This window comes from Camelus dromedarius, chromosome 21 (assembly GCF_036321535.1).
Source record: "Camelus dromedarius isolate mCamDro1 chromosome 21, mCamDro1.pat, whole genome shotgun sequence".
Taxonomy (NCBI): domain Eukaryota; kingdom Metazoa; phylum Chordata; class Mammalia; order Artiodactyla; family Camelidae; genus Camelus; species Camelus dromedarius.
In genome coordinates, this window is record NC_087456.1 from 3,953,614 (window position 1) to 3,965,897 (window position 12,284).

General features: G+C 48.4%; 1 protein-coding gene across 3 annotated transcripts in view; it reads right to left on the reverse strand.

Moving 5' to 3' along the window:
- LOC116151557 (trafficking protein particle complex subunit 9) overlaps positions 1-12,020 on the reverse strand; it is a 373,012-nt gene extending 360,992 nt beyond the window's left edge. For all 3 annotated transcript variants that reach the window (XR_010377092.1, XR_010377091.1, XM_064477021.1), the window contains exons 1-3: positions 11,901-12,020; positions 11,302-11,441; positions 6,673-6,877 (exon numbers count right to left, since the gene is read on the reverse strand). The gene's annotated coding sequence lies outside the window, so the exon portion shown is untranslated. The remainder of the gene's footprint in view (positions 1-6,672; positions 6,878-11,301; positions 11,442-11,900) is intronic.
- Between the last annotated feature and the right edge of the window lie 264 nt (positions 12,021-12,284).

Below are 12,284 nucleotides of genomic sequence, written 5' to 3' on the forward strand. Positions count from 1 at the left end.
CGGCCCTTCTTTCTGAAGTATATCAGAAGCAAAACCAGAAGTACCTTTCCTGAGGGTCAATTCCTGCTGACACCATTCACTGCCTCCTGTGTCAGTTCTAGTAAAACCCAAGCTCTTCCTAAACCCTCCTCCCAGGACCTCTCCAGTGTCCTCCCCAGCAGGGACACCATCCACCCTGGACCACAGAGGGCAGTCTCCATGAGTCCCCACCCCACAAACCTCCAGGCCTCTGCCCGGGCTGCACCTGCCACCTGAGCCACCTTCTTGACTCCTTCTCCTGGCTGACTCTTACTCTGTCCTCAGAACTGAATGTAGAGCCCATTTCTTCCAGGAAGTCCTCTCTGATAATGTCCTTTAGGTCTTGGCTGGGCTCACTCTACAGCAGCAATGCATGGCGACCAAGTGGTGTTTGTCCGCCCACTTCTTTGAGACCATGACCTCTTGGAGGCCACATGGGAAAAAGGAGTGAGATGACAAGAGGGGTGGGAAGAGCAAAAAGCAAAATCAGAGCCCAAATCCCAAATTTAAGTATCCTTTCTCAGAAAAAAAGAATAAAATGTTTCATACATGTGTCATTTGGCTACGATTTTTGTGGCTCATGGAAAGCAAGAGCTTGGTGTTCTAGTCCAAAAACCAAGTTACATACAAAGAAATGTATATATTCATACATAAAACAAGCCAGAACTGCTCTACAACAGTTTGCAGTTAAATTCCAAAGGAAATTTGATAAAGGCAATCACTCTCTCTCCTTTATTTATTTTTTTTTTTTTGGAATCATATAGTTTCAGAAGTGTTTGTATAACTAAGTGATTGCTACAGCCCATGATTCTGCACTGGAGTGTTTGGGGCTGAGGAAGCCCAGATTACATGCACTGTGAAAATGCAATAACACCAACACACTGACAGGAGCCCTAGTGCCTGAGCTGAATTTTCAAAGCAGACAACCTTACAATGGAACACAGTTCTATGTAGAAAGTAAGAAATGCAATGTTCTGTACTCAATTTCATACGTTATATGGGCCATTAACCAATAGTGCATCTTGTCTAATGAAACCCAAAAATAAATTGCCAACGTCGATTTTTTCCATCTGATCATTTTATGTTAACATTGGTTATCAAACCCTCAATCCATACAGAAACCTCAGGCTTACGCTGCAGCAGAGTTACATCCCGCGGAAGAAAGCCGATCAAGGAAGAACTGGAGAGTTCCCCTTCAGAAGCTGCTAAGTCTGGTTTTGCACCTGTACGTCATTTGCAACCACGTCATCGTCAAAGGAGTAAGACCTAACCTCTGTGGGGCGTAATGTACTGCGTTGCTTCCGAACAATCAAAGAACACTGAGCTTTGTGAATCAGTCCTGAGGCACTTAAATCGCACTTTTTCTGAAAGGCTCCAAAACTGACCTACTTGACCATTCCAGGTACAACAGGGAGGTACCGGAATTAGTAGAGAAAACATGCCCTTGAAGTCTGACAAGGCCCTGCTTGAATCCTGCTACAGCATTTACTAGTCACTAAATGGACCAATAACTTAACCCCTCTGAGAAGGCTTGCCAATCCGCAAAAGGGGGCTGCCACCGCCCCCATGGGAGGGATGGATGTGAATGGAACACGCAATTAGGGCTGCCGACTGGTACCTGACACGGGGCCTGGCTAGTTTCCATCCGCTGCCCTTCTCCCCCTTTAAACTTGCACTGTTGCCTCTGGTAAGGCTCAAGACCCCGCAAGAGACTGCCCGATTCTTCTGTGTATCCCCAGATACATGACTTACCCTTAGGAGGCCAGAAAAACAGCCTCCTCCCCAGTTACTATCAATATTCTTTAGAGTCTGGGTTTTTTTAACTCTATTTTGCAGGGAGACTATTCCAGAACTGTCCAAGCACCATTCTCCAGGTTGGCTCCCCTCCCAGCACCCATCCCTTTTCATCTCAGATCCTCTGTCTGATTGCCTTCTGTTCATGGGAAAGAGAGTCCGGTAGGGTGGGGACTCCCTAGGCCTCCCTCCCTCCCTGACAGGTAAGTGTGACTACTTTCTCCCCACTCCCCACTCCAACTCCAGCTTCTGAGGAGTCTCCCCTCTAGGACCCTGCAGCCTCTGCATCGTCCCAAGTCGCACACGTGGCCACAACCCTCCCTTTAGATTTCATCCTGGCTGGCCTGCCCACCACCCGGCCCTTTAAGGATAAATGGCATTGCTCTGAAAATCCCAAATGCCGATGACTGACACACCAAAGCTGCATTGTCTGGGCTTTCCTCCAACCCAGGCACAGCCCTGCCCCCACTCAGCCTCAGTCTGCACCTCTTGAGAAGAGCTAAACCACATGTAAGGCTGTGAATACCAGCTAAGAAGGACGAATCCCAACGTGTATCTCTAGTCCGGCACCTTCAGCTGAGCCCCAGGCTCATAGACCCGAGTGCCTCTTTGAAGTCCTAACTTCGATGACAAATGACATCTTAAAAATGCCTCATGTCCACCATTTACTCTGGAATTCGATTCCTGGCAGGTACCTCCCAGACTCCCCATTTTAGTAACAGCCCCAGCACCCACCTGGGTGTTTGAGGTCACATTCAATGTCCCCTGTTCCCTCCCACCAGCCCTGCCCTGGAATCAGTCCTGTTATTTCTGTCGCTAAGCCCATCTCAAGTCTGGTTCTGCAGGGACCATGGCCGTAACCCCACAAGCTCACAGCAAGGTGCTGTGAATCACAGTCCTCCGAAGGGTGCTCCCTGGAGGAGGAGGCATCTCCTGCCGATGGTCACCTCAGAAGGCACTGGATTCTCACACAGGAGGCCCAGGAGAAGGGACTCAAGGTTCTCCCGTGGTCTGAGCTTTGAAGGACACGAGGTCTGGGGGAGCTCCTAATTAGCAGACACACTTGCCAGTGAGCAGATGAGGATGGAGGAACCCAGGCAAGGCTGTTCTCACTCTGACCCCTGGGCTCTCAGGAGCCACGGGAAAGGCCTGTGTCCAGGGCACAGCCCACCCATCACAGATCCCAGCCTACATTTGCTAACCCGGACAGCCTAGACTCCTTCTATTTGTGACACTTACTTCTTTTCTGTTCCCCCTGAGAATGTGATGGACTCTTTCAGAAAGTCTGGCCTGTCTCAAGCGAGACCAAGTCAGTGAAGGATGAAGTGTCCACATTTGGACTAGAGTATGAAAGGAGAAACAAGGCCTCATGGCCAGCATGACGGTGGTGGCCAAACCCTTCCCCCGGGGGAGATGAACCATGGTAGGGGTGAGAATGCAAGGTCCTAGTTCGGCCAAAGCATCTTCCTTCACAGCTGACTGTGGTGTTGGGGTCTCACTATCGAAAACTAACGACATGGCTGTCAGTCGTGGACGTCAGCTGCAACAGACACAGAGTTAGCTATTTACTGCAAACGTGGGTTAAAAGTAAAGGCCGGTACAGGGAGGCCTGCACAGCTGCTGAGGCAAACCACAGACCCGGCTCTGAATGCCCACTGGATGAAGCAGAATAGAACATACGGTCCCCTTTAGCGGTCCATTTGTCCACCAGATCCAGGTGAGCCAGCCTCTTTGGAGAAGGCCATGTTGTCCTGATACTCAGAAAAACCAGCCTCATACAGGGAAAAAAAGAGTGGCATGGATTATAGACCCGGTACTGTCCCTTTATGAAGGCAAACTAAAGTAAATGGCAAGGGGAAGTTGAATGCAAAAAAAAAAAAATGTGACTGCTTCCTCCAACAGCGTCCCCTGCAGCTGCTCACCCCCAAGCTGGCCACTTCCTCCTCACCAGTGACCGCCGGCCAGTAAGCGCCATCACGCACGTCACACAGTGACAGCCAGGAACCGCTTGCTGAGCACTTTTGTGTAAAAGCAGGAATCGAGCAAGGTGCTGCAGACTTTGACTTTCCAAGTTTAAATACTCCATGAAAAGAATCCCTCAGCAGCAGCCTAAATCAATTCGCATCTCACTTCTTCAAAACAAATTTAATAAGGGCGCATTTGTCACCAAATATAAGGAGGACCAAACAGGTTCCTCAAAGCAAGGATTTTAAGAGGTATCAAACACCAGTGGGTGATGTGCTAACAAAGCAAATATTCCAAAAAATTAGAAAATAAAAAGTTGACTAGGATAATACATGGATCAAGGCAGCTGTTAAGTTTTTGATTTTTAAAGCGATGGAGACAGCACGGAGGGCGATGTAGCTATTTCCAATGCAGGGTGTGCACAGCCCACCTTTTCAGACGCAACAACATGCTCACAGGGTGGTACAAGAGAAAAAGGAAAAAAGAAAAAGGAAAAGAGGAACAAGCGAAAATTAGAAAGAAACAAGAACAAAAGTGACTTTGACAGCCTGTACAAGATCTTACGTGAGTGTGATGAGGACAGGGACATGGGGAAGGTGAGACCCACCCTCACCTCCTGCTCCAGGGAAGGCAGGGGCCTGTGTGGATCGGCACTGCCGGGGGACACCAACGTGGTCAGAGCCCCAAACCAAAATTCCACCTACATGCTTCTAGATAGCTTTTGAGCTACAAAATGTGGTTGCATTTCAGGCTGGAAAGTTTTACTCACTCCCACCAAGAGCAGCAGGAGAGAATTAGGCTCTGCTCCTGCACCAAAGCATTGTTTTATAAATTAATGACTGCAGAACAGTAAAAGGAACAATGGAGTAAAAGTGACTGGAGAAGAACGTGCTTGACCCGAGCTCACTGGCCGCGTTATCTCACTGACGTTCAGATGCTGGCTGGGCGCTTATTGTACCAAAACAGACAGATCCACCAGGAGGGAGGCTTAATGTGCTGCTGTATTTTGATGCCGAGAACCATGACTGATACACGAGGTTCTGGGTAAACAATGGTGACAGTGTCAAACACTATGGGCTAAGCACACATCCAGCTACTCTGCCAAATCCCAAGGACAGACTTCAAAAGGCAAAAACAGGCTGGCATTCTCTGGTGGGTCTACAGACTCAGAGTCAAGCAGTTGCTGAGCAAACATGTCACCAGTGCCTCCTATGACAAAAGAGGAGGCACTGGACAGGGGGCTGGGGCAGGGCTCCAGGCTTCCACTGCTCACCTACTGGTCTGTGCAGGGGGAGAAGACAGTCCCTGCTTACATTGCACCGATGCACCTACCCGGACTAACGCCTGGGGGCTCAGCAGGAGGTGACAGGTGAGGTGAACGGAGCCAGTCTGGGAGTGGCCCGGTGCTGGCAGCTGTGCCTTCAGCAGTGCGCAGGCTCCTAAAGTTGCCACCTCATCTCCAAGTAGCAGAAGGGGAGTGTGGACATGTAGATCACAGGGCCTTGTGAGGACAAGTACAGATCATGGCCACGACATGCCTTGCCCCTTCCTTAAGCCATAGAGGAATGTCCGGGAAAGAACTGAAAATTCATCCAGAGTTTGCCAGGCACCACAGGCAGGTGGGACTCGGGTCCCCTGTGCCTCTCACTCACAGGGCTGGTCTGGACTTTCTTTTTATCAATTCTCTGCAATCTTCTCCTCCAACTGACCAACAACCAGAAAGTAGGATCTGATCTTAGGTAAGTTCAAGAATCACAGAGCACCGCCTCCACAGCGGGCCCGGCAGCACGTGCCAGGTCCTCCGACCGTCACCTGTGGGACCGCCATGAGCGCTCTCCAGACTAAAGGTCCGAGGCCGTAGGCCGGGGGGACACAGCTTCCCTCACTCTCCCCAGCAAAGGGGGACCACCTCTCGGCAAAGGCATCTCAACCTCTCCTGCCCGAGGGACAGCATGATGGACACACGGGGAAACAGAGCAGAAGATGGGGGTTAGGCAGCCCAGAAGAGCTCGTCTGCACTTTCGAGGCAATGTGAGGACTTTGACGTAATCACAGGGACAAAGTGAAGATGAACCTTTCCCTGCTCTGTCCCATACTCCGTGACACGCCTTTTCCTGTGTAAATAGTTCATTCGGAAGTCCCTGGCGGTGTTTCTGATGTCCTAACCTGGCATGGTGACTGTAGGGCATGAATAGAGGGCCTGAGCCGTGCAGGTGCTGGGCCTAGGAGTCAGGAGACACCTGTTCCACCCTCAGCTCAACCAGAGCCTCGTTCTGCATCTCGGGATTCAGCATCTTATCTATAAGCAAAGGGATGAGACTGTCCCAGGAAAGGCTGCCCGACAGTAATGAAATGAGATCCATGTAAAAAAGTTTCCCATTTTCCACATTTAAAAAGTAAACAAAGAAATAAACAAACAAACAAAAAACAAATACTAGAAACTGATTTTAAGAACAGACCTTACTTATTCTACTGTATGTAAAATACTATCATTTTGACGTGTAATCAATATAGAAAGTAACAAGGTAGATTACATTCCTTTTACTAGATAAGTCTCAGTGTCTGATGTGCATTTGACCTACAGCACATGTCAGTTCAGACCAGCCTCCTCCCCAGTGTTCCTAGCATCAGTGGCTGTGGCTACTCTATTGGACAGCAACTCCAGGGGTCCCACCAGGGGTCCTGGCTGAAAAGCGGGAGAAAGTGTACACAATAACCATAAAAGGATCTCTCTGAAACAAAGGCGGATTCACTTTTAAATGTCTGTAAACTGGCGGGCTGCACCTCCCTCCACCCTTGGCTACAAGGCAGCCTTCTTCCTTGCTGATCCCTTCCTGGATGTAGGGAAGCAATCTGGCACACAGCGAGGGCGGCCGGGCTTCCAGGTAGACTTACCTGCTGTCTGTGTCCAGTCCCATGAAGTCCTCCTTCTCAAACAAGGTGCAGAGGAGTGGGATCTTGTCCCCAGACTTGTCGGGGTCCCATCCAGCCACTTGTACTTGAGCATGATGAAGAGTGACTCAGTGAAGTCCTAGATCCTCTTCTCCACCAGCCTGCAGTCCTCGTAGATTGAAGGTCATGTCGGTGCGCGTCTGCTCGGCTACCTCCCCATGCAGCACAAAGACAAATAGCTGAGAGACATTAACGAGGTGCCATACAGCTCCTCTGCACGTGGAGCTTCTTGAAGGCCTTAGCCGAGAGGCAGTCGGCAATGGTGACAAGGCCCACTACATTCCTGTGGGTCTGGAAGTCGCTCCACCCATTCTCAGGCGCATAGTGGTGACTGTAGTGGATACAGAGTGCCCACTGGGAGCTGCAGAGGCTGATTTGGCTCACCAAGGAGATTCGCTTATAGATGCAAAAGAAATTCTCCTCTGAGATGATCCCAAAGGCTTGGATCACCACGGGGAGAATCTGGTCATTCTCAGTGCACTGCACATAGAGAGGGATGCTCATGTTGCAGCCCCTGCTGAGAGGGGAGAGGAGATCGAGATACATACTCTGCTGTGGGCTGTGGGCCCCTCTGGGTTGTGGTGACCTGGTGTGTACCAGCCAGAAGGTAAGGGAAGCCCAAGCAAAGCCGGGGGTATAGTTTATCCTCAGTGTCTGCACATGGCTACCATAGGTCGGATCACATTACCCAGCTTTTGGTCCAGGCTTCCTGCCCATGCAGACCAGGGTCATTTCTTGTTTTCTGTTCCAAGCACCTAGCCAGACCCTGATGCAAAGTCAGTGCTCAAAACTGCTGAATAAAGAAATGAACAAAGGAACTGCTTTCCACACCCCTTTAAGCAGAATATAAAGAAAAGAACCACAGTGGGATCAAAACATCTGGATTTCAACTCCAATTTATTTGAACTCCTAAGCTGCAGAATAATGGATAAGATAACTTGCTTTGGGGAGGAGGGTACAGTTCAGTGGTAGAGCACGTGCTTAGCAAGTACGAGGTCCTGTGTTTAATACCCAGTACCTCATTTTAAAAAGTGAAACAAATAAACAAACCTAATTACCCTCCTCAAAAAAATATTTTTTAACTCAAAATTCAAAAAAAATGCCTTGCAATTGACACAACATTGTAAACTTGACTATACTTCAATTTAAAAAAAAAATCCTTGCCTAACAAGAATATATCTGGATTACGGAAGTTTGCAAATGTAAAATGCCTAGGTTACAACCTGCATAAAAAGTGGGGACTATACAAATTTACTATCCCTCCTTTATGAGCTATATTTCCTTTGGGGTGGGTTATAACCTCTCAGAGCTAATTTTCTCAGATTAAAAAACAGAAAATATTACCTGATTCTCAGTACTGCTGAAGAATCTGATAACCCTATTAAAGCATCTGACACACAGAGGTTACTCAATAAATATTTGTTGAATGAATGAATAAACACGCAAGTGAATGCTGCCCCTGCTACAGACCATCACAATGGTACTGCCTGGAAATCCCAAGCCCATGTTCCACCCGACTCTACATTAACCATGTGGGTGAACTGTGCAGGTCTGTGTGCTTCTCTAAGCCCCAGTTTAATCATGAATAGAAATGAGGGCAATAACACAAACCTCAAAGGGTTAGTGAGTCAGTAATGAATTGTCCCCGAATTTTGCAAGATTGAACCATTAAGGAAAATTGGGCAAAGGGTCCATAGGCCCTCTCCATATTATCTCTTACGACTACATGGGAATCTACATTACATCACAAAATTAAAAGTCTAATTTTTTAAAGAGGCTATTGAGGTTAAATGAGCTCACTGTCTCAAATAAGGAACACACAGCACAAATAGGACAATCCCTAGACCATGAGATACACTCAGTTAAATTACCCACTGAACCCACTGGTCCCTCCAACTTCAGAACACGAAGATGGGTCCTCGTGGCCAGAGGCCACTGCACCCGAAGCTAACAAACCTAATGGTCCCCACTTCCAAGAGCCCCTGTCACCACCCTAGGTCTAAGTTTGTGTTTGTAATATTTTTCTTTTTATTAAATAGAAACCCCCAATTGCATAGCCTTCAGGTCACCAAAACCTGACCACAGAGATCAAGATTGCAGCCCTTCTTGGTGAAACAATAAAATGAAAAGCCATTTCCACAAGAACTCTGTGTAAATCTACTAGGGAACTTCATCCTGGACTGAGGGGAATAGGACTGGGGAGGAGGGGGCAATCTGGGGCACAGAGAACCATGGGCCACCTGTCCTACGATGGACTTTAGTTTCAACACTCACCCTCTAGGAACTTCAAAATACACACAGAGTGCTATGGACAAGAATTTTTTTTTTTAAAGAAATCACTGACTCCCTAGCAGGTCTTGTTTCTACCGAGACACAAATGGATTATGTGTATAATGTTTCACAAAAACCCTAAAATACTATCACCCCAACTTGACACATGAAGAAACTGAGGGAGAGAGGTTTATCACGTTGTGCAAGATTAGAGAGAGGCCACATCAGACAACGTATTTAAACCCAATCCCCTGCTCCATTGCTCACACTAGAAAGTGTGATACACTGCCCCTTTCCTGCCCTTTCCCTGCAGTAAATCTCTGAAGAGTCTTTTCTGTGCCACCTGGAATCACAATCACATCAGTTTTCCACAAAGAGCTATGTCACTCCTTGGAGGACATATCAAAATCTAAAGGGTTGGAATGGGAGGAGAGATTTGCATTTTCTGTTTCTCAAAGGAAACATGGCTTTAAAAGAAACTGAAAAGGACTTATCTAGGCTATGGTCTCATTGTACAGAGAAGGAAACAGAGGCTCAGAAGAGATTAGGAAAGGTCCTTATTAACAAATATTGCCTGAGTGCAGCACCAAGCCAGCCCTGGGCACTGTTGTGGGAGGATCTGGGAGGCCCAGGAGAATGAGTGTTAGAAAAAGGAAAGAGAAGAAGCATACAAGGCACTGTCTCTACATCACCATAACATGGAATTCCAGCAAATTATCCAGTATGGGTGCAGCCAACATTAAGATTGGCTAGAGAGGTTATAGAAACCTGGAAGTCTCAAGCATAGTGGAAATTCCAACATTTACTATGTTTTTTTCCCAGTTCAAGCATCAGCTCAGTGGGTACTCTGTACCAGGGACTACACGAGGCCTGGAGTTCTCCCAAATACAGATCTCTATTACCATGTGTGCAAACCACATAAAGGCCACCAGAAGAAAAGCGCCCACAGATAAGATGGAATTACTGAAACTGAAAGCAGCCAAGCAGCATATATTAACTAGGAAAAATGGTGCTGCTAGAAATGGACTCATGGGCATAGAAACAAACTGTGGTTAGCAGGCAGGAAAAGGGGGATTAACAGATACACATTAATTAATATAAAATAAATGAAAAGGACCTGCTATATAGCACAGGGAACTATATTCAAGTTCTTGTAATGATTTGTACTAAAAACAATCTAAAAGGTATATATATATGCATATGTTAATAACTGAATCTCTGCTGTCACCTGAATCTAACATTGTAAGTTAACTACACTTCAATAAAAAATAATTAGAAAAATAAAAGTAAGTCATTAAAAAAAAATAAAAGAACACTGTAATACCTGTAGCTGTAGGTGGTGGAGAATTCTGGCTGCAAGCAGCAAGTCCACTGGATCACTCCAGCACTGACTATCACCCTTTCTGACCATCAGAGAGTCACTTGGCTTCACTGAGGTTACTTTTCTCTTCTGTGAAAGGCTACAATTGCAACTAACAATGTATAGAATTTCATCATTCACAAGCCCAACAATTAGTGAGGACTTCCCATGGGCCAGGCTCTGGACAGATGAAAAGATAGGGTCTCAGATATATTCATGGGTAGAAGAAGTTTTTGCCATAAAGACATTAATTCTTCCTGTTTTGATAGACAGATTCAATGCAATTCTGATTAGAATGCCTATCAGATTTTTCATGGAATGTAACAAGTTAATTTATGGTCAGGAAAAGCCAAGAAACTTCTTTAGAACCACCGCTGGGGAAGAGTGGATAGGTCATTGATTTCCACTGTTCTTTCTGAAGTGATGAAAACGTTCTGGAATAATAATGCTTGCACCACTGTGAATATGCTAAAAGCTGCTGAATTGTACCATTTAAATGGATGGACTTCATGGTGTGTGAACAATATCATAATAAAGCTGTTATATGAAAAAAATATTTCTTGACAATTATTTTCACCTCTATACAACTAGTCTGCCACACAATTTAAGAAAAACAAAAAACCAAAACAAACCAAACTGTGCCAGGAGCTATTTAGGACTGCAATGTCCCTAGGTCTCCAACGCCTCTGGTGGTGCTGTTCCTGTTAACACACACTAGCTGGGCTGGGCTACTTAGGGACTGTAACTATCTTTCTAAAATCGACGTTCACACGTTTCACCCTGGGAGAGGGAAGCCTGGAGGATGTCACAGCCTCATGCCTTCAGATCATTTTTAACTGAACCAAGCCCTGCTTTCAACACTGTAATCCCTCTCACTATATAAACACGTGACATCATCAAGCACCGCCATCATAACACCTGAAAGTGTTCAAGGAATTTACCTGCGGCAGAAACACTGAGGGAGAAGACGGAAGTGCCCTCAGCACTGACGCTCCATTTTGCCGACTTCACCAGGAGAAGCTGGTATTTACAGCCTGAGGCTCTCAGCCCGGGGAGCAGCGCCCACGCCACTGAGCTGGTCCTGAGGGAGCGGGAAAAGGAGAGGAGGGCAGCCCCGGGGTCACGGGGCAGGGAAAGCGGGGTGGGGGACGCGGGCTACAGCCCCGCTCGGAGGCCAGCCCCAGCCCCAGCCGCCCGCCCCCGTCCGGGTCCGCAGACCCCTCCTGCCCGGGACACAGCCCGCCCAGGGGCGGGGACGGGCCGGCTGCCGAGGAGAGGAAGCCCGGGAGGAGAGGACTCGCGGGCGGGAGAGGGGAAGGGGATGCCAGCCGCGGACTGAGGGGATCCTTGCTGGGGCGAGAGGCGGCAGGTGCACACCTGGCCCTGGACAGCTGTGGCCGGGGCGCCGGGGCAGGTGGCGCTGGCAGAGGGGCCTGGCCCGAGCAATTCAGCTGAACACACGCTGACTCTCGCCCTCGAGGGCTGTGACACGCGGACCGCCCTCCCGCAGCCGCCTTGAACTTTCCCGTGAGCCCCCTACCTTGCACTTCCACAGCCGGAGGCCCCGGCCCCAGGCAGGAGCCAAAGGCCTACCGGGCAACAGAGCTGAGAAGCCTTTGGGGCCGATCCCCGGCTCGGAGCTGGAGCTTCCAAACCTCGGTCCAGCTGGCACCGACTGCGCATGCGCAGGAGGGCCAGCGATCCTCGGTTCTGCGAGAGAAGGTGGGGAAGCAAGGGAGGGAGAAGATGGGAGGAGGAGGGGAGAAGGGGAAAAGTGGAGGGAGACAGATGGACAGGAGGTGCAGAGAGAAGGGAGGGATCTAGAGAGGGGAGGGGAGTAGCAGAGATGGAGAGAAAAAGCTTTACCTCTTGGGGCACCCCGACACAGGCGGCAGTCCTGCCTCTGTACCCTTCTCTAACACTT